The following is a 23288-nucleotide window of genomic DNA, read 5'->3' as shown; positions in this document are numbered from 1 at the left end:
TGGAGGAAAAAAAAACCCAAAAACAAAAAAACAACAAAACTGGTCTCTCCTGGAAACATGCCCAAAGTGTGTGAAATGGAGCTTCAGAATCCTTTTATCAAGAAGAAACTTGGTTTCACCCTCTCCAGGACATATCTATGTGTTCTCTTAGCAGTCCATTGTATGTGCAATGCTCTTCTCCAGCATCACGACTTAAAGATATTGATTCTTTTGTCATTTGGGTTTTCAGAAGAAAAATACAGATAACCAAATTACAAAGTGGGCAAAAGACATGAAAAGACTTTTCACAGAGGAAGATATTTTGGATGGGCAACAGACACATGAAGAAATACTCAAAATCACTGGCAATAAGAAAGATGCAAATCAAAACCACAATGAGATACCATCTCACCCCAGTAGCAGTGGCAAAGTTTAGCAGGAAAGTGAGCAACAAATGTTGAAAAGGATGTAGAGAGGTGGGAACTCACATACACTGTTTATGGGATTGTAAAATGGCATAACCACTCTGGAAGGAAATTTGGCCTTTCCTCAAAAAGTTGAACACAGAAATTCTGTATGACCTAGCTATTCCACTATTAGGAATATACCCTCAAAGGAACTAGAACTTAGACAAAAGGATTTGTACACCAATGTTTAAAGAAGCATTTCATTATTCACTAATGCAAAACCATAGAAACAGCCCAAATGTCCAACCACAACTGAATGGATTGAGAAATTGTGGTGCATTCACATAATGGAACACTACACAGCACTCAGAAGCAATGATATTTTTTAAAAATACTATATAACTCGGAGAGCATTATATTGCGTGAACTAATCCAGTCTGATAAGGACAAACACTGCCTAAGACCATTTCTGTAAAAATAGAATGTTAACTAGTACATTGACAGAAAACTGCCAGAAGTGCCAATTGGGATTAAAAGAGAACTCAACCCAAGATAGTGCCCAAGGAAGAGCGTGTATCTCTCTTTCATCAACCAAGAAATCTTCAGATAAACTCCATGCTGCAACTGTGCTCAAAGTGGCTCTTGTGAAATTCTCTTTATCAAAACCCCCCTATGTTCTCAAGTTCCAGGGTTTGTGCAGGCCAGTTCATGTATGCTTTGTCAATTGTAAGTCAGGGCCCCTAACCAGTCCAATTGAAGGTCAGAATGGAAGGAGGGCTGGGAAGGTCAAGTACAACTACAGGATAAAAGTCCTTGCTGGCAATCTCTTTTGTTGTTATTTTGTTGTTACGTTGAGGTAGAACTGATCGAGGAAATTGAAGGGAGGAGAATCTCCCCTTTTTCTTTCTCAGAGTAGCTTTTGGATTCAAATCTTACGTTGTTATGTTGGCTATGCAATTCCTTACCACTGTGACACCAAGGAGCTCTGGTGGCCTGTTTTTGTTGTGTACTGTCAAGTTAGAAATGACCCATCACCGACGCTCCAGTGGGTTTTCAGAGGTAGTAAATCTCATTGAAAGATTAGCTCATGTTTCTCTCTGAGCAGCTAGACACTTGTACCTTTGTTTCGGCAGCACAAACGCATTGTCAACTCAAAGGCATGTGGTTTGAATCCGACAACTGCTCCATGGGAGAAGATGGGCCGGTGAACTCCTGTGTAATTTACTACCTTTGAAAATTGCTCGAAGGTCAGCTCTGAGTTGGTTCAGATTTAATCGTACACAATAATGAACCACTAGAGGCTGATTCAAACCTTATGTACAAAAGAACAAATTCTGCCTCTTCCTGTGCCATTTAAGTGACTTCTGTGCTTTCATACACTGTTCTAGTCAGTGTGAACATCCTTTAAGAAAATTACAAACCTGACCTCTCCTTAGCCACTTAGGCATGCAATCCTACTAGCCACTTGGCAGACCAATCATTTTGGGGAATTGTAAACTCACGTTGGTTTTTATCATAAGAAATTATGTGGAACAAAATTTCTTATGTGGAAAGGCCACCTCAGAACAACCCATTACATCAGATTCGTTACATTTTCTAGAAATTAATGTTTTTTTAAGTTGGGAGAATTTATAATCAATATCTATATAAAATTGGAAGATAGGAAACACAGGCACATTCCTTTTGGATAGTGATGGCCCAGGGTGAGAAGCAGCTGCCCACTCTGGATGGGATTTGTGGTTTCTAAGACACCACGAATTTTATAATTCCCATTTTCTCTCTAACATTGAGGCTGAGTAAGAGAAACTCTATGAACTTTGATAAATGTCCATAGCTGTAGAGAGGCTTCAGGCCTTTTGTTCATAGGGTTGCCATGAGTCCTGCTGCCCTTGAAGGCAATCAATAACAACAACAACAAGATTAATAGCGGTCACTTATCATCATACCAGCTCAATCACATGATTGCTACACCAGTCCTAACTCTTAGAAAAAGAAAAAAAGGCATTGGGAATATATCTCTGCTTCTCACGCCTCTACTAGAGAATTGTGATGATCAGTGGTAAAGAGTTGTGCTGTCAGCCCAAAGACATGCAGTGCGAATCTACCAGCTTCTCCAAAGGAGAAATAGGGACTGCCTCCTCTCCACGTATTTATAGCCTTGGAAAACCCTATGGAGGATCAGCTGAGTTCTAACATGATGGCAATCAGCAAGCACCTGTCACTACTAAAAGGAAAATAGCAAATGCTATCTCATGCAAAAATAATTATATCATTAAACAAAGATTCTCACCACTGGGCCGATTGGCAGTATCATGACGGATGGTGAAGAGATTAATATTGTTGTCAGCTTCTGTTTCCTTGGCCCTACAATCAACACTTTTGGTACCAGCAGCCAGGAAATTAAGAGATGAATAGTACTGGGAAAATCTGTTGTCAGAGACCTCTCCAAGGTACTGAGGAACAATGATGTCAGTCTGGAGAATAAGGTGGGCCTGATACAGGCCATGGTCTTTGCAATTACTTGCTATGCATCAGAGAGCTGGGCAATGACTAGGGATGAGGAAAGGCGAGTTGATGCCTTTGAGCTGCGGTGCTGGAGAAGAGTATTGAATATACCATGGACTGCTAGGAGAACAAACAATTTTGTCTTGGAGAGGGTGAAGCCAGGCTGCTCCTTTGACTCAAGGATTCTGAAGCTCCATCTGACATACTCTGGACATGTTGCGAGGTGGGACCAGTCCTTGGAGAGGGACGTCATGCTTGGGAGGGTGGAGGGACAGTGCAGGAGGGGAAGACCCTGGATGAGATGGATTGATTCAGTTACTAGGGTAATGGGGCTAGGTGTGTCAGAGAAAATAATATTGGTAAGGGATAGAGCAGGGTTTAGGGCTGTTGTACATAGGGTCGCTATGAGTCACAAGCGACTCAACGACACATAACAACAAAGAATAATTGTTGTTATTTATTGTCAAGTAAAGGCTGACGCATAGTTGACCCTCTAGTAAATATTTCAAGGCTGTAAATTCCTCCAGGATGAAATGGGCCATCTTTCTCCTGCAGAGAGGCAGGTGAATTAGAACATCCTGTCTCTGAGTAAGCAGTGTACTTCTTTATGAAGCCACCAGAGCCCCCTTATAGGGAGATGACAGAGTATATTTCTTCAGGGAAACAAATATATTTCTGTATTTTTAAGTAAGCAAATGCTCACCTTGCTTTACTCATGTTTCCATGTGGCTGCTGTAGACATTCAAGATTTTTTTTTTCTAAACACTGGGACAAGGTGTGTCATTGATTACATTTTATCCTTAAATGCCCAGAACCCCTTGGAAGTACGACTATCAGATAAGTTTTCTGAATGGTGTAGAATGTCACTGGAGGCTGTGGCAAGCTTTACCCAGTCCTCAGGGACTTTCAGAAAGTTTTGGATTTCTTTGTGTTATTCGTAAGTCTCTTATATTCCAAATTAAAGGGATGTGCATTACATTTTAGTGGATTTAAGCTTATGAGTCCCCGTAACAGGCTCTAAACTGTCAAATCTTTGGATCATACGTGAGAAGTAAATTTCCATTTTAGGAATTTTTTGATTGTGTCCTTTGCATTTGCTCGGGCATTAGATTTAAGAGATAAGAAAAGAGGTTAACAGCACAGAGGTTTTGATATCCATATCAGCAAAGATGTGAGGTTGGTGATCTGGGAAGGAGTGCGGGCAGTACAGTGATTAAAGTGTTTCCTAATTTAAAAAAAAAAAAGATCAGTGGTTTGAATTTACTAGACATTTAATGTGAGAAAAACATGGCAATGTGCTTCTTGTAAGGGTTGGAAATCCATGAGGCAGTTCTACTAAGTTCTTACAAGTTGCTCTCCGTTTGGGCCAATTCAAGGCCTTTGGTTTGGCGTTTCACTCTGGTTTTGTCATTTTTGGAGCCATTTTGGTCAAATGACTTTGTAAAACTCCTGAACTTCCCAAAAGTCCAGCATGATACACAATTTCAGTTGTCAAAATGGGATTGAAAAACAAAACCCAGAGACTTCCTTGTCTTGACACTGTCCAAAAGTTTTAAATGTTTTTTTTCACTGTGATAGAATGGCTACAGTGTGACCCTGAAGTGGAAATAGATCCAAAAAATTCTTCTCCTTCAAAACATAACATCAAAGAGTTTTAAAGTAAGGTTTATGCTGGTTCCACCCACCAGACAATTAGATTTTTGGAAGGTACAAAGCGCCCTATAGATGTAAAATAATGAAGAAAAAAAAATACACAATGTTTAGAATTTTGACAAGTGAATATATGAAACATGAATAAAAGATACAGTTTTACAATATGTGGCTTGCAAAGTCCATTTTCATCTCTTAGGGAAGAAAAAAGTGTTTACATGTGAATATGAGGCTAGGCTGGTATAAGGCTTATGACATTCTTTATTTGGTGACAAATGGTGCATTTTGCATTCTTGCTGTTCCTCTCAGAGGTGTACACACCTGCACAGAGATAATGTTGTGAATAATTCACAGATTATATTGTTAATTGTATAGACCACATCTTCTCTCACGGCCACTAGCCAGACCAGTGGAGTGAACACTGTCCTATTTCTCCTGTCCTAAGTTGCAGAATTCTATATAGAGCTTCTGTCCACCTAAGATTGTGTCCCAATCTCTTTGCATAATCTTCTATGGTGTAATTTTATTTCTTTTTTTGTCTTGATTTGGTAAATAATTTTAAGGAATAATTGCTGATACAGACACAAATTGTTGGTGTGTGCCATCTCATCAGAACTAACCCATAGCTGACCCTTCAGTGGGTTTTCAGAGGCAGTTAATTGCACAGGAGGAGGTTGCCCATCCTTCTCAAGCAGAACAGCTGGGGGATTTGAACCCTGTGCCTTCGAAATAGCAATAAAACTTCTTACCACTAGGCCACCAGAATTCCCCAACTGCCAAAACAGACACAGATAGTAGTACATTAAAAGGTGGAGAGGGGAGGAGAAAAAAAAAAGGGAAAAAGAAAGGCTTCCCAGTTATTGTTTTAATGCACAATCTCTCCATATGAGTGGAACTGCTCTTTGGCTGCCATTTTTACAAACGCAACTTGTCGGGTATCAGGTCTTTTTTTGCTCAGTGCTGCTACGTGGGTTCAAAACATAAACTGTAGTGTTTTAGTTACTACAAAAGTACCAAGACATAGTGCAACAATGAATGAATGGAAACCCAAAATCTCTGTAAATGTTTATGAAAATTAATAAAATATAATTATGTTGTTAAAAAAAAAGTACCAAGACAGAAACAATGATATCACATATATAGACACAAATTTATAAAAGTTCAACACTTTCAGGGATTTGATACCTTAGGGATTTGGTAGCAGGGCTGCTAAGCAGGGAATTGAGGGTGTGGATTCTGTGCGTGTTGTGGTTGGATGTCATCGAGTTGACTGTGACTCGTATCAACCCCATGAACAACACAGATCAGAACCTCGCCCCGTGTTGTGCTATTCCCACAATCTCTGATACGCTCTAGCCCCTTGTTACATTTTCTCTGCCAGTTCATCTTGTTAAGAGCCTTCTTTCTCTCACTTTTCCCCAGCATGTCTTTTTTCCAAGCACTAGCTTCTCCTGACAATATGCTCAAAGTTTGTGAGACAAAGTTCCATCATCCTTGCCTCTGAGGAACACCCTCGATGCAGTTCCTCCAAGACAGACTTGTTTGCTCTTTTGAGAGTCCGTGAGTTTTCAGCACTTTTCTCCAACAGCTCTAGCAACACCACCATTCAATTATTCTTTAATTCTTATTTATTGTCCAACATTCAGGTACATAAGAAGCTAGTGAAAAGACCATGGCATAGACCAGGCACATCTTAGTCTTTTGTTTTCTTGCAGTCTGTGCATAATACTCAGCTAGTGAGAACTGAAATTAGAACACAACTTGAGTTTTGCGCATGATGTCCTGTGCCCTGGGTGGTTACACAAAATGCAAGAGGTGTTTTTTTTTTTTCTTTTTTTCTTTCTTTGAATAAATGTACTTCTACCATTTGGTAATTTATTAGGAAAGCCTGAATATGTCCAGGTGATCCTTTTTTGTTCATTCTTTTCACCTGAAAGCATCTGTCTTTCTAATGTTCACAAAATTGCTTGGAAGGATTGTTGTTGTTGTTATGTGCTGTTGAGTCGTTTGCGACTCATAGCGACCCTATGTACAAGAGCCCTAAACCCTGCTCTATCCTGTGCGAACCTCACTGTCTCTGACCCATTCATTCCCACCACCCCAATCACAGTATCGATCCATGTTATCGAGGGTCTTCCTCTCCTTCGCCGCCCCTCCACTCTGCCAAACATCATGTCCCTCTCCAAGGACCAGTCCTTCCTTGCAACATAAAGTATGCCAGACGAAGCTTCAGAATCCTTGACTGCAGGGAGCATTCTGACTTCAACCTCTCCAGGACAAACCTGCTTGTTCTCCTAGCAGTCCATGGTATATTCAACACCTTTCTCCAGCACCACAGCTCAAAGGCATCAGTTCTCTTTCTATCATGTCCAATCACTGTCCAACTCTCAGATGCATAGCACACAATTGCAAAGACTATAGCCTGGATCAGGCACACCTTAGTCTCCATCCCGATGTCATTACTCTTCAGTACTCTGGAGAGGACCCTGACAATTTGCTTTCCGAAAGCAATTCTTCTCTTGATTCCCTGGCTGATGGTACCAAGAGTGTTGACTATGGAGCCAAGTGAACTAAAACTGTTAACTATCTCAATCTCTTCAACATCCATACTGATACTGCCAAGGCTGTAGTCCTTGACCTTCTTCAGCAAGCACTTCAGGTCCTCCTCCGTTTCAGCAAGTAGGGTTGTGACATCTGCATAACGCAGATTGTTGATGAATTTCCACCAATCCTGATGCCACATTCCTTCTCGTACAGCCCACCGTCTTGGATGATCTGTTTTGCATACAGATTGAAAAGGTATGGAGACATCCTTGGCAGACACCCTTCCTAATTTTAAGCCATGCTCTGTTCTGATGACTGCCTCTTGGTCCAAGTATAGATTTTGCATTAGTACAATCAAATGTTCTGAGATTCCCATTCTTCTCAGTCAGCCACAGCTTGTTGTGATCCACACAGTCAAAAGCCTTTGCAAAAGGCAAAACACAAATCAGCTGCCTGAAGTCAACTGCAAGTCATGACAACCCTAAGTGTGTCAGAGCAGAACAGAGGTCAACAGGGTTTTCAAGGATTGATTTTTCTGAAATAGAACACCAGACCTTTCTTCATTCAAAGCACTGGATAGATTGCAACTCCCAGTGTTTCAGAAAATAGCTGAATGCATCAGCCATATACCAATCAAGGTTTTCCTGTACAGAATTTTGTTGTTGTGTAGGCATCATCACATTTGAACTGATTCATAGCTGACTCTCCAGGGGGTTTTCAGAGGTGATGCATTACATGGGAGGAGATTGTCTATCTCTCTCCTGTTCAGCAGCTGCTGATGGATTCGAACTGCATGCCTCTGAGTTAGCAGCACAACTCCTTACGGTTAGGTCACCAGAGCTTCATCCTAGGGTAAAACTGTCCTAATAGATGAAATTGCTTTAACATTATATAGGACAACCTAGGAGAATTGGAATATCGCATGTAGGCAAATATGGCTAGCCCTGACATGGGAATGCATGCATGTAAGAAAATCATATTCTTCCAATAATTACTTAGGAAAATCTGTCATTAAGTGTCTTTTTTTTTTTTTTTTTTTGCTCTTGGGATGTTTTGTTTTGATTTTTTTCCACCCAGCAAATGCTCAGTAAATGTTTATTTCCAGTTTCCTATTTAGAAAGCATTCAGCCTCTATGAGCAATTTACTTTGGCCATAACAGTGGGGAGTTTTTCCTCCTACTAGTTTATTTAAAAAATTTGAATACAAATTTGAACACATTCTTTCAATTTCCCTCACCCTCCCCATCAAATTGTACAACGCAATGATTAATCACCCCTCCCCCGACACATCCACATCCCTCTGCTTCCAGCCTCCTCCACCCCTCCTGGATCCTTATACTCATTCTACAATAATGGTTTTACACAATATTTATCCTTATGGGACTGAGTTCACTCAGCTTAATGCTTTCCAGTCTCTCCCAAGTTAGCTAATAATTTACAAAGTTATTGCTCCTACGTACTGCATAGTATTCCATCATGTGAATGTTCCATAATTTCTCAATCCATTAGTTTTTGGTTGGGCATTTGGGCTGTTTCCATGTTCTTGTGATGGTGAATGATGCTGTTGTGAACATTGGTGTACAAATCTCAGTTTGTTCCTCCCTTCTCATATTCTCAGGATATATTCCAAGGAGTGGAATAGCTGGATCATATGGAATTTCTGTGTTCAGCTTTTTGAGGAAGCAGCAAACTGCCTTCCAGAGTGGCTGTATCATTTTACAATCCCACCAAGAATGTATAAGAGCTCCTTTCTCACCACATCCTCTCCAACATCTGTTACTTGCTGCCCTGTTAAACTTTGCCACTGTTACTGGAGTGAGATGGTACCTCATTGTGGTTTTGATTTGCTTCTCTCTTATTGCCAGTGATTTGAATATTTGAAAGTCATTAAGCGTCTTCGATCAGTATTGACTCATAACTAGCCTATGTCCAGCACAACACAACACAACACAAGACAACCAGTCCAGAGCCATCGTCACTGTTGCTGCTTTTCTGTGTCCATTGTTAAAGACACTTTGTCAATCCCTGTCATCTAGGCTTTTGCTCTATTTTGCTGACCCTCTTTCAAGTATGATGTCCCTTTCCAGGGACTGACCCTTCCTGATCACATTCTCAAGGCTATGCCTTCCTTGTTACCTTCGATCCTGAAAAGCAATCTAATCATACTTCTTTAAAGACAGGGTCTGGTATATTCCATATTCTTCAGTAATAGCATAATGCAAACACATCAATTCTTCTTTGATCTTCCTTGCTCAGTACTCAGTTTCACAGGCATATGAGGTGACGGATTTTTAAAAAAAAAGGAAAACTGAAGGATATGAAGATAGACCATTTGGGAGGCATCTGTGCAGTGCCTAGGCTCATGGAAAGCTCTGGGTCCATGTCTATTTCAAGCACTAAAGTCCCTTCACCTTCCTATTCTCCTCACCTCTTTAAAATCAACATACACAATAAGGTAGAGCTTTAATTGGGTGAATATGCTCAAAAATACATCTGAGAGAAACAAACATAATAGACTGTATCCTATCACTGCCACTAATGTCATTGTTATATGCCATTGAGTCGCCTGCGACTCATAGTGACCTTATGTACAACAGCTCTGAAGTCTGCCATGTCCTGAGCCAGTCTTACTATATCTGACACACCGATCCCCACTGGCCCGATAATTCTATCAATCCATCGCATCCGGTGTCTTCTTTGTCTGTGCTGTCCCTCCAGCCTTCCAAGCATGATGTCCTTCTCCAAAGACTGGTCTCTCCTGGGCACATGCCCTAAATATGTGATATGAAGCTCTAAAATCCTAGCCTTCAAGGAGACACTTGGTTTCACCCTCTCCAAGACAGACCTATTTGTTTTCTTGTCAGTCCATGGTATGTTCAAGACTCTTCTCCAGCACAACCACTCAAAGGCATTAATTTTTAAGTCATTGTCCAGCTCTCTGATGCATAGCCACTAATAGGTAGTTTGAAAGAAAAGATTGTCATTTATGATTGAAATAGCTCCATAAAACATTTTCTGGTCTATGCATAAAGGAAATGAGAAGTTATGTACCTCAGCAATCACAATTTCAGTTTTCCAGTATTAATAAAATTCCTGAAGTTCAAGATTAAGGTTTTCATTTACCTCAGAAAGTGTGTGTGTGTGTGTGTGTGTGTGTACTGTATGTACTCGTGGACGTCCCTATGTCTGTGCTTCCACACACATACCTTCAACGGCTGGAAACCTCCATGCAATCTAGCTTTGTCTGTAGGGCACTCTAGAATCTAGAGGGAAGGGATTTCAAAAAGTCAGAGACAAAAGCAGGCCCAGGCTTTCTGGGACACTCAGCCAACTTCTGGTTGTCTCTGCCAGATATTAGTGAGGGCTGTTTGTCCTTCCTGTGTGCTTCCTTGAGTACAAAACTAAAGCCAAAAGTCAAGGGAAGTTTTCTTCCAAATTGTACAAGTACTTCTTTGAGAACCGTTATAATAGTTAAAGCAGTCCAAGTCCCAAGACTGGGTTTGGATCTGAAAACTGTTTCCCTGGAACAGTGTGTTCAGAAATGTGTTTTTCATTACAAGGCTGACCACCTGCATCTTCTTACGCTGTCCTGGGGAGGCTGAGTAGGAAGTGGTTGCAAGAGGACCACAAAAAGGGGGTAGTGTACATTATTACCTGAAGAAAGATGGCTAGGAGGGAAAGAGAGAGAAAGAGAGAGAGAGAGAGGGAGAGGAGAGGAGAGGGGAGAGGGGAGAGAAAAAGAGGAGAGGAGAGAGAAGAGTGGAGAGAGGAGAGAGAGGGGAGAGGAGAGAGAGGGGAGAGGAGAGAGAGGAGAGAGTAGAAAGAAAGGAGAGAGAGAGAGAGAAGGGAGAGGGGACAGGGGACAGGGGAGAGAGAGAAAAAAGAGAGAGAGCGAGAGTAAGGAGGGGGAAGAGGGGGAGAGAGAGGAGAGAGAAGAGGAAAGAAGAGAAGAGAAGAGAAGAGAAGAGAAGAGAAGAGGAGGAGGGGAGGGGAGCGGAGGGGAGGAGAGAGGCAAAGAGAGACAGAACCGATCTGCTGTGTGTTGGACAGTGTAGATATGAGGAAGAGATTAGATGCACAACTTAAAACAAGCCACTGCCATCAAGTTGATCCTGACTCACATGACCTTCCTTCAGGTTTCTGGAACTAGATCACTTAAGGAGACTCTAGTTCATTTCCCCCCCCCCCCCCCCCCACCCCGTAGAGCCACTGGCAGATTCAAACTCCTGACCTTTTGGTTAGCAGCCTGACACGTTATGCACTGCTTCACCAGGGCTCTTTTTAAACACCTACTTGACTGTGAAAAATACTTGAGGTCAAATGGGGAGATTTGAATATAGATTGAGAGATTTATTCTCAAGTTTCTAAATGTGATATTTTTAATATGTAGGGAGAATCTCTTGAGAATACTACATTTTTTTTTCTTTTTAATTTAATTTCTATTTAGGGATAAAAAATAGAACAATTTCATTTACATTGAAATCTAGACATTAATCTAGAAGCTAGGATTGAAAATCCAATAAAACTTACACTCATCATTGTTGATTAGGAACCAATTCATAACTGACCCTTCCGTGGCTCTTTGGAGGCGGTAGATGACACAGGAAGAGACCTCTTGTCCTGCAGAGCTACGTGTGGGTCTGAACCACTTGGGACATAACACCTTTACCTTAGTGGTGCAATAGACAAGAAAAGAAAATAAAAGGCACCTAAAATGTCAAAAAAGTGGTAAAACTTGTTGCTATATGCAGATGATTTGATAATATACACAGAAAACACCTGTGGGATCTCATAAATCAGTTTAGTAGAGTTGAAGGATATAAGATCACTAAACAAAAATCAGTGGGATTCCTCTATGGTAACAAAAGAAACACAGAGATTGCAACCAAGAAAGCAATTGCATTTCCAATAGTCAATCACAAATTGAGATACTTTGGAGCAAACCAAACTAAAGACACAAAGACCTTTATAAAGGAAACTACAAAATGCTACTATGAGAAACAGTAGCAGGCTTAAATAAATGGGAAAATATTCTTGTTCACGGATAGGAAGGCTCAATATAGAGAAATGGCAATCCTACACAAAGCAATCTACATGCTTAATGCAATTCAAATGTTGTTGTTGTTATGTGCCATCGAGTCGCCTGCAACTCATAGCGACCCTATGTACAACAGCCCTAAACTCCTCTCTGTCCTGTACCAATTGCACTGTCTCTGATACTCCTGTCCCAATTATCCCAGTCACTGAATCAATCCACCTCATAGAGGGTCTTCCTCTCCTGCGCTGTCCCTCCACCCTACCCAGCGTGATGTCCCTCTCCAAAGACTGTCTCTCCTCACATGTCCAGAGTATGTTAGACGGAGTCTCAGGATCCTTGCCTCCAAGAAGCAGCCCGGTTTAACCCTTTCCAGGACAAATCTGTTTGTTTTCCTAGCAGTCCATGGTATTCTCCATACTCTCCTCCAGCACCACAGCTCAAAGGCATCAATTCTCCTTCTATCCTTCTTGGTCATTGTCCAACTCTCTGATGCATAACAAGTGATTGTGAAGACCATGGCCTGTATCAGACGCACCTTAGTCTCCAGAGAGACACCATTGCTCGTCAGTACTTTGGAGAGGTCCCTAACAGCACAGAAAACACCTGTGGGGCCTCATAAATCAGTTTAGTAGAGTTTAGAAGGATATAAGATCACTAAACAAAAATCAGTGGGATTCCTCTATGGTAACAAAAGAAACACAGAGATTGAAACCAAGAAAGCAATTGCATTTCCAATAGTCAATCACAAATTGAGATACTTTGGAGTAAACCAAACTAAACACACAAAGACCTTCATAAAGGAAACTATAAAATGCTACTATGAGAAACAGTAACAGACTTAAATAAATGGGAAAATGTTCTTGTTCAGGATAGGAAGGCTCCAATATAGAGAAATGGCAATCCTACACAAAGCAATCTGCATGCTTAATGCAATTCAAATACATACGTCAAATTCATTTTTCAAAGAAATAGAAAAGGCAGTTCATATGTTTGTTTGGAGACAAAAGAGATCCCAAATATGCAAAGCACTTCTGAAAAAAAAAATGAGGTGGGAGGCATAGCACTCCCTGATCTCAAAACCTACTCACCGCTGCAACAACCAAAACAACATAGTATTGGTTCAATAGCAGACACATAGACCAATGACACTGAATTGAGAACTCAGAAATTAACCCATCTCCCTAGGTCAGCTGGTGTTCGACAAGGAAACAAAGCCTATCAAATAGGGAAACTACAATCTCTTCATCAAAAGGTTCTGGCAAATCTGACCTTCTGTGTGCAGAAAGCTAACATAGGATCCACAGCTCACACCATATGTAAAAATCAACTCAGGAAGGATTCTTATCTTGAATGAGGTCATGACCTAGAGGTTGTTGTTGTTGATTGCCATTGAATATGACTAATAACGGTTCTACATAAGACCTAATGTCTTTCCATAATTTTGTCATTGTTTCTCCAAGTTCATAGAGTTTCCATAGGCAGGTGGTTTAGCAATTGGATGCCACTCCTGTTCTATACTTTGCCTTTTCTCCCAGGATAACTGTTAATTGCTTTGGACATTTTTTCCTCTTTCTCTAGATCTCGTGGAGGAAAGATTCAAGCAACATTAATAATCTGTGGAAAGAAAATCAAACACAAACCTCTGATATGACATTTCCAAATTTTATCTTGCCATAATTCATTTGGATTTAGATGTTCCTTTTTACAGATACAGATTTTACAGAGAGATGGTGTTTCTGTGAAGGAGAGGATATAAATATGACCCTGTTATTATCTCTTTAATCTATCAACCAAGATACAAATAGGTTTCAGCCTATAAATAATAATAAAGGTAGATTTTTCTTTTTCAACCTAAAAGTTCTGTTAAATTTCCATGGGCTGCTTGAAATTTATATTCATCATGGAGCAAAAATGCATATGAAAATCCAAAATAAGAAGGTTATTAATTTATGCTTGCAATAATATTTATTGAGGTTTTACCGAGTCTCTAGTTACTCAAAGAAATTGTGGTAATTTAGAGTCTGCCCTTTTGCAGTTCACAGACTATTGCTGAGAAAACAGTTGTTAACAAAGCTATTATAATAAAATATGATGACAGTTATGACTGGGAAAATATATGGCTGCAAGAGTTTTTGGAAGGGAAGTGAAATTTGGTTTAAAAACTAAAGTAGAGAAAGGACACAGAGAGAAAACAGGATGTGAAAGGTCTTGAGTCTAGAAAGACTCTAATATAAAAGGAACTGAATTTCATCATAGTTAATGAATAGTCATGTCTCAAATAAGAAAAAAAAGGAGCCAACACTGAACCTTAAGGGACATTCTTAGCATTTGGTGATTTTTCTCAGACACTGGGAGGCCATTTCCTGGTTTTATGTAACTCTTAAAAATGCATTAGTTTGTGGCGATTGATAGCAAATTAGAAGTTTAGAGGACAGTTTGTGGCAAAAGACAACTAAACCAAAAGAAGACAGGTTTGAGAGACATTTATAAAGCATAACAAGAAAAGTTAGATCAGCAAGTCAGCACACCAAAACCTTGCTCATTGCTATCCAGTCAGGATCAACTCATAGCTGAGCTTCTAGCCAGTTTTCAGAGGCTATAAATTGCGTGGGGGAAGAGTTCCCATTTTTCTCCTGCTGAGCAGCTGGTGAATTCAAACTGCTTGCCTTTGGGGTAGCAGTGAAACTCCTTTCCCACTAGAGCACCCCTCAAGGCCTGCTGATGGATTAGATATGCATTAAATGAAAGTGGCTTCAGAGAAATCCTTGGAAAGAGAGAATTTCCAGAAGGAGAAAGTGCTTAATGTTCAATGTTGCTGAAGAGCCTGTAAGAGAACTTTCTAGAAGCTAACATTGAGAGATTGGTTAAGAAGAGTTTGGTGAATTGGTAGAGTTGTGTGCTATTGTGTGGTTGCTATTGTTGTTGTGTGTTGTTGTGAGCTCTCGAGTCAGAACTGACTCATAGTTAACCCTCTAGTGGGTTTTCAAAGGCAGTAAATCACTTGGGAGGAGATTGCCCATCCTTCGGTGGAGCCGCTGATGGATTTGAACCGTGTGCCTCAGGGATGGCAGTCCAGCTTCTTACCATTAGGCCGCTCCAGCTTCCTTGAGACCTATTAGTTTGACACAAAGGTCAATCATAAAGTCAGACGAATTGGGTACAGGAGTAACAGAACCACGTACAGCTAGCTACCCAGTCAAAACGTCTGTTTGACTTTCCACATTTTTTCCCCACACTTTAAAATGCCTACCCTAGAGAGTGAATCCAAGCTGTCACAAAAGAGAGCATTTCAAAGACAATTCAGTTAGGTCCACAATTGAGAATGCTGACGTGAGCTGAATTTGTAGAGACCTTTTTTATTTTTTTTCTGAATATAGACAGAGAGAAATCTGGATAAACATTGGGTTGTCTTTCTGTTCAGCTTCCTGGCTTGGGCAATCATCTGGCCTGGGAGGGAGGGAGCCACTGTAAGCCCAACTGTACTCTCACAGCATAGATTTTGTGCCAAGTGTTGCTTCCAGCCTGCTTCCGAGCTGGTATCTGCTGGAGTGTGACTCCAGCTAAGGTGTCTGGTGAGTTCTTGACTGTGGACTTGATGGCAGCCCTTCCAGCTTTGCTGTGTGGACTGTCATATGATTGTCATTTTCAACAAGTGAAACAAAATTGTAAGTAAAATACTGTTCACAAGAAGAAAACAAGTTTATTACTAGGGTGGTCATCTCTCTGAAAGTTCAGCCACTTTTAGTGAAACAAAGGATTGAAAAAATGCATCCCTCAAGACTGATAGTTCAGAACTGATTATAATAGATGCAGTTTAAGATGTTTCTCAATAATCTCATAATTTCTAATATATTTCAGAGTAATGGTTTAGGATATGGGTGTCAAAATTGGAAAATTATCAGGTTTAAGTTAATATGAATTCCATGAAGTCTTTTTACAAGTGACCTTTTGCACATGTCAAATGCCTGCTTTGCTTTTGCATTTTTAACAGTCTTTTGGGATTAGATTACAAACCATCTCTGTTTCTCTGGACCAGCATCACCACGGGACTATCTCTGAAGAACTGCAGCCTTTCAATTAGACACCCACACTTGCTGCTCTATTGCCCCAATCTGAAAACAATGAGGCAATTCATGGCTCAAGCATCTGCCAATGGGTAGAAAATATCAGTCCCCAGCTGAAATCTTCAAATAAGAGAGCCTTTCAAAGTTCGTCTAATAATCCTCAACTCACCCACAAGAACAGAGACCATTTCCTGGCTGGGAGAACGGGCTGGAAGGGGAGACAGGAGGAAGGGAAAGTGAAAAACTGTTTTCTTGTGTTTCAAGTCAACGATAAGCAAATGGGCAGGCGCAGGTCTTGTTCAAACAGTCCACATGCTGGCTGGCTGGGGAGCTTGTATCCAGCAGCGGGGAAGTCCTTGGGTGTCAGCCTCTTCGTGCCTTATCATGTTCAAAGTGGATTAACCTCAGTGAGCAGTGATCTGTTTCTCTAACAAGTCTTGACAGCTAACAAGTCTTCCTGCCGCACGAGGCTGAGGGCATTACTGCCATTGAATTTTAAGCTTTGATGACTCAGTGTGCTGAATACTTACCCATAATAACAAGACAGACACAAATTCAGCATCCCAGCCTCTTGGTTTTTCAGTGCCCAGCACAAGCTATTTATAATTTCCAAGCACTTGTTCTCTGCTGAGGTTATAATTTCAATCTACTTGGCAGTCCACTGGCTACATGTTTGTTCTTCCCATTGAAGGGTAAACTTCTCAAGCACAAGAATGTGTGATCTAACATTTTATTCCCAGCACCAGTACTTTAATACTTGGAATGGTGTAGGTGTTCAATAAATTGCTTCTGAGTGACTAAATGCATGGAAATAACTTCTGCTTGTAAGAACAACTAGAAAACCACTCCTAAACAGATATTAAAATTATTTTATTGGAGATACTTTTAATCTATTTTCCTTTTGACAGATTCTATTTCTTGAGGAAAGACAAGCATATCTCTTGTGGCTACTATGACATGGTCAATTATTATTTCAGAACTTGTTAAGTCGAAGTCCTTAACCACTCAACCACTGTAAGACATATTGTTGCATAATATTAGCCAACAGGAAACCTTAGAAGTTTCTAAGAAGCATGTTATTCTGCTAAGCAAAAGTCTGTGTATCTCCAGTGGTTCAAATCCACCAGCAGCTCCTTGGGAGAAAGATGATCTGTCTCCATCTATCTAGATTTATAGGCTTGGAAACCTGATGGAGGGCTGCTATGAGTTGAAATTAACTGTGGAAATGAGTTTGAGTTTTTTTAACGATTAAAAATCACACACACACACACACACACACACAATGTCTTACTGAAAGTGAACTTGAATTAAAAGCAAACTAGAAGTCAGGCCTCATTCTTTCAGTGACTACATCAGGACACTACTTAATAAATAAATAACAAACTCAGAAGCATACAATTCTTCTCCCCAACTCTCTATATTTCAAGACTGGACAGAGCTGGACTGAAAAAAAAGAAAACACACCAAAACCAACTATACAAGAACTCTTAGTTATAACGAGCACCCACGAAAGCTATCTTTCTGTGTTTTTTCCTAAGACTTTCCTAATTAATTTGAACAAACACCCCATAAGGAGTTCCCACGATGAATTAAAGAATCACAGAATCTCAGGACTGGGAAACTCTGAAGATTCCTGTGGCACCTTTTCTTAGCCAAATCTATTTGGCCTCCACTGCACAGGGATTTACAGGCAGAGAAAATAATAACTACTGGCTTTAGTGGTAAGGAGCAGATTTCACAACTCAAAGGCACATGATTTGAGTGCCCCAGGTGCTCCATGGAAGAAAGATCAGCGATCTCCTCCTGTGTGATTTCCTGCCTCTGAAAATCCACTGGAGGGTCAGATATGTGTCGATTCTGACAGCACTTGACAACAACACATTGTTATAATAATTTAACAATGCTACTTAGAACTGTCAGATAATTATAATTATTAGATGATTCCGGTTTTGGACGAAGGCTACATCCTTGCAATTTTCACTTTGTGTGTGATTCAATTCATAGCCACTGGGGAAAAGGAGAACAGATCAAATCCATCTTGAGTGTTATGTGAACTAATAGCACTGTCTTCCTAAGTCCTCGGTCAGTCCACTGTATTCTTATGGGGGTAGACCTTGTGTGGTTATTATAAAAAAAAAGGATTTTACCTGGAAAATAATACAGCAACCAAAATGTCACAAGATCACATGAATAGTAATAACTCACAACTTAAACAAATAAAAGACAACATGAACTTGAGTTCTCTCTCTGGAACCACTCTCTCATTCATTGTTATCTAGTTGGAACTGGCACATAGCTGCCCCTCCAGAGCGTGTTCTCAGTGGTTGTAAATAGCACGGGAAGAGACTGCCCATCCTGCTAGTGAGATATCACCTTTGGGTTGGCAGTTCAATTCTCTAGCAACAAGGTTTTTTCATATCTATAATGCTATTGTTTTGTGCCATGGAATCAGACACTCCAGTGGATTTTCAGAGGCAGTAAATCACACAGAGCGAGATTGCCCATTTTTCTCCAATAGAGCAGCTGGTGGATTTGAACCATGTATCTCTGGGTTGACAGCACAGTTCTTTACTCAGCAGGCCACTTGAGCTTCGATTATTATTTTCAAGTAATATGTAGGGGTTCGGGGAGCAAAAGTGTTAGAGAGAAAAGTCAAAATAAGGAATTTCTGTAGCATCACTCAAGTGGAAATTTTAAGCAGCCATTTGGTGACGGCGATTATTTATTTGTGACTGTTTCTGATATACAGAACTGCTAAAATAAAGGCTACCATTCAACATCTTCCCTAGAGGATTGGCATGTGTCAGAACTTTTCTAAGCCTTTGTGTGTGGAGATCAGATAACATGTTGCATCAGCTCTTTTAGGAAATCATTTTACATTAAAAAAAAATATAGCAAGTTTGGGATAACTGCAGATGGCAGAAGAAACAATCAGAAGATTGACCAAACTTATGTATGAAATATTGAAAATTGGATGTTTTAGCAATGTCTCCAGTTTCCTGTGGTTTCAGAGACAGGCTCAAAAAGCCTCAGTGTCTATCTTTTCCTAGCTACCTAGTTATTTTGTTAAAAACCCGAAAGTTTCCTGGAAACTAAAATTAGGAAAGAGAGAGATTCATTCAGATTTTGCTGAGCACATAAATCAAGGGGTTGGTAACAGTGAATAGAACAAATCTGTGAAGTAGCCTAAGAGAGAAGGCATTAAGGAAAGTGATATTTCTTTAGAAAGTATAAAATGTATTGTCAGAAACGTATTTGCGTTCTTGCTTAAATGACAGACTTCTGTAACTCTTCACAGAGCTTTTGAAAGATATTTTTTAGCCATTTTCCCCACAAAGATTCCAAGATGTATGATAACACAAGAAACATTCTTTGAATGATTTGGTTTTTAAATTAAAAAATGTAATTTGAATAGGCTGAAGAGATTAAGATAGCTCTCAATAGAGTAAAAACATATTAGATCAGTGCCCCTTTGGAGACTGTTCCCCTACACAAAGATTGTTTGCAGGCAGCCTGGCTATGCCTCTCAAATGAGAGGTTCTTGGGAACAAGAAGATTACACTTCCGTTTTCTTTCCCATATTGCAGTGTTTTGTCTCTCGATGCTCTTTAAACAGGAATACTTATGGTGTCACAGGTTACGTGCCAGGCTACTAACCAAAAGGTCAGCAGTTCAAACCACCAGCTGCTTAGACGAAGAAAAACGGACTCTGCTCCCATAATGCTTTGCAGCCTCAGAAGTCTGATGGAGGGTCATGATAAGACGATGTCAACTAGGGAGTAATGAGTACGCACTTTAATACACTGGTTTTTTATTATTATCCTTTTAAAAGTTTATACTGGTTTACTTACTAAGTGCGTATGCATTGTTTTTCACGCTGGATCTTTCTCCTTTCCTTTACCTACTCCTGTTTTTTTTTTAAATTGTATTTTATTAATTTTAATGAACATTTACAGAGATTTTAGATTTCTATTCATTCATTGTTGCTTTTTTTCTCCCTGTTCATTTCTTTCCCCTAGGTCTCTCTTCTTTTTGAAAAGTAAAAGAAAAATTCCTTCATTGGTATACAATCCACCCTCCAACCCCACCCAGAGTACACTCCACTTCATTCTGGACTCTTGTCATAACTACAATACCCAATCATATATAGCTTCTAAACTACTCTTTCCCTCATCTGTTTCAATGCAGTACACATGATTTATCCAATTTTTATCTGTCTTGTCCCATCCCTGATGTGAGTCCCGTTCTACAACAGTGGCAGTATGCAGTATTTGTCCTTTTGTGACTGAGATATTTCACTCAGCATAATGTCCTCTCCTGTTTTTAAGGACAAATATTTAGACATGAGGAGGACCAGCCAACGTATGATTCTTTTCTTTTTCTTCTTGTTGTGTGCTGTGGAATTGGATTCTACCGGCACAGGAAGAGATTGCCTCTCCTTCTCCAGCAGAGTAGCTGGTGGATTTGAACAGCATGCCTTCGGGATTGCAGTGCAGCTTCTTGCCACTAGGCCACCATAGATCACTTCAATATATGATTCTAAAGCAATGAAAAGCATATACCCACTTCTTTCGTGCAAAGTTTCCTGCGAAAACAAAACAGACACACTTAACATCTGGGCATCCAACTCCCATAGTTATCTATTATAGCAAACATCAGATTACTATCTCATATATTACCTTGCAGGAAATAATTATTTCACTTTTATAAATGATAATTACGCATTTTGAAAGAGGACTGTTCATCATTTCTCTGAGCTATACATTTTTTTAATTTTTAAACTGTTGAACACTTTTGGTAGCCTTGACTTAGATACAGAAATAAAGTAGGAATGTCCTGGTGAATAAGATTCTACAACTCAAGATTTAATTAGTGAGGCTCATCAAATAATGTAGAAGTTAAATTGTAAATAGTTCACATTATGTATTTTTTTAACAGATACAGAAATTGAGGCTTCTTGAAATGTTGACTTGGGTCCAAGACAACTAAGTGTTGAGTCAAGTTTACGACCCTGGGAAAGCAATGAAATCTGGACGCATAGCAAGGTCTGAGTTTGTGGACTGTCACACACTTGGCAATTTTCATTCACAGAGCTAATTTTTGGTTTAGAAATTCTTAGCTTTTTGGAGACTATCATCATGTAATCTCTCTGAGAAATAGGGAAAAGAGAATCCCACAAAATTTCAAAAATGAGCAGGCTGTTTAGGGAATGAAAAGCCAGATCATTAATCAGTGGCTCCTCTCTGTGTTTGTGCAGCTAGTGTGTATATGTAAAGCATGTGAAAAGATATGACAGCACTGGGTAGTCAGCTGTTGTCGCTGCTGATATGTGCTGTTGATTGTATTTTTTGACTCAGAGTGGTACCATGGGAAAGAGTAGAACTGGTTCAAAGTGTTTGCTAGGCTATACTACCCAAATTAGGATACTTTCAATTGCTTTCTATGCATGTGGGAGTTGGACAATGAATGAAGAAGATCAAAAAAATGTATGCCTTTGAATTGGGATGATTGTAAAAAATTGTTAGTACACTATGTCCTCACCACCAGGCCAACAGGCAGTATCATGATAGATGGAGAAGAGATTGAGATTATTAATGCCTTCATCTTACTTCGATACATAATCATGCTCTTGATACCAGCAATCAGGAAAAAACAAACAAACAAACAAGCAAAAAAACAAAACAAAACAAACCTAAACAAGTTGCATTGAGAAAATCTGCTATCAGGGAATTCTCCAGGTTGCTATAGAACAAGGATGTCAGTCTAGAGACTAAGTCGTGCTTCTCTCAATTGCTTGCTGTGTATTTGAGAGCTGCACAATGACAAAAATTACAGAAGACGAATTGATGCCTTTGAGTGGTGGTGCTGGAGAAGAGTATTGGACATACTATGAACTGCCAAGAGAACAAAGAATTCTGTCTTGGAGAAGGTGAAGAACCAGATAGCTCCTTAAGAGTTAAAAATTGTGAAGCTCCATCTCACATACTTTGGATATGTTGCCAAAAGAGACCATTCCTTGGAGAAAGGCATCACATTTGGAAGGGTGAAGGGCCAACACAGGAGAGGAAGACCCTGGATGAGAGGAATTGACACAGTGACTGTGGCAGTGGACTCAATTATGGCATAAACGGTGTGGTTGCCTCAGGTAGGGAGAATCATCATTCACAGGGTTGCTATGAGTCGTAGTTGACTCGATGGCACATAAAACCAACCATATAGACTGCCAGACGAACAACAAAAAAATACATCTTGGTTGAAGCGAAAGCAGCTAACAACAACGGTAGCAACAATAGTTACACATATGTTTCCAGGTCCCTGGGTAAGAGTGTCCCCTCTGACCTTTCATTTGTTCAAGACTTTTTTTCCAGCACCACAACTCAAAGGCATCTTTGAGAGAGAAGATTCTTCTTCTATCATCCTTAGTTATTGCCCAGTACTCAGATGCACAGCAGGTGAGACTCAAGCTAAACAAATAGGTAAGATATATGTTGTTGTTGTTATGTTCCGTCGAGTTGCTTGAGACTCATAGCAACCCCATGTACAACAGCCCTAAACTCTGCTCTGTCCTGTGCCAATCGCACTACCTCTGACACACCCATCCCAATTACCTTAGTCACTGAATCAATCCATCTCATAGAGGGTTTTCCCCTCCTCCGATGTCCCTTCACCCTACCAAGCATGATGTCCCTCTCCAAGGACCAGTCCCTCCCTACAACATGTCTAAAGTATGCTAGACGGAGACTCAGAATTCTTGTCTCTTTATTGCGGCTTTGTTCACAATAGCAAGGAGTTGGAAATAACCTAAGTACCCATCAACAAACGAATGGATAGAGAACCTGTGGTATATTCACACAATGGAATACTATGCTGCATTGAAAAAGCAAGGAACTCATGCAATATTATTCAAAATGGGTAACCCTGGAGGACATTATGATGAGAGAAATATCTCAGTCACAAAAGGACAAATACTGCGTAGCGCCACTGTTGTAGAATGAGGCTGACATCAGGGTGGGGTTAAGACTGAGAAAAACTGGATAAATTATGTATACTGCATTGAAGCCGATGAGGGAGAGAACTGTTTAAAAGTAATATATTTTAGGG

This window comes from Elephantulus edwardii, unplaced genomic scaffold (genome assembly GCF_000299155.1).
Source record: "Elephantulus edwardii isolate Elephantulus edwardi_28Jun2011 unplaced genomic scaffold, EleEdw1.0 scaffold00329, whole genome shotgun sequence".
In the NCBI taxonomy this organism is placed as follows: domain Eukaryota; kingdom Metazoa; phylum Chordata; class Mammalia; order Macroscelidea; family Macroscelididae; genus Elephantulus; species Elephantulus edwardii.
The sequence above is the reverse complement of the archived record's forward strand: the minus strand, read 5'-3'. Positions refer to the sequence as shown.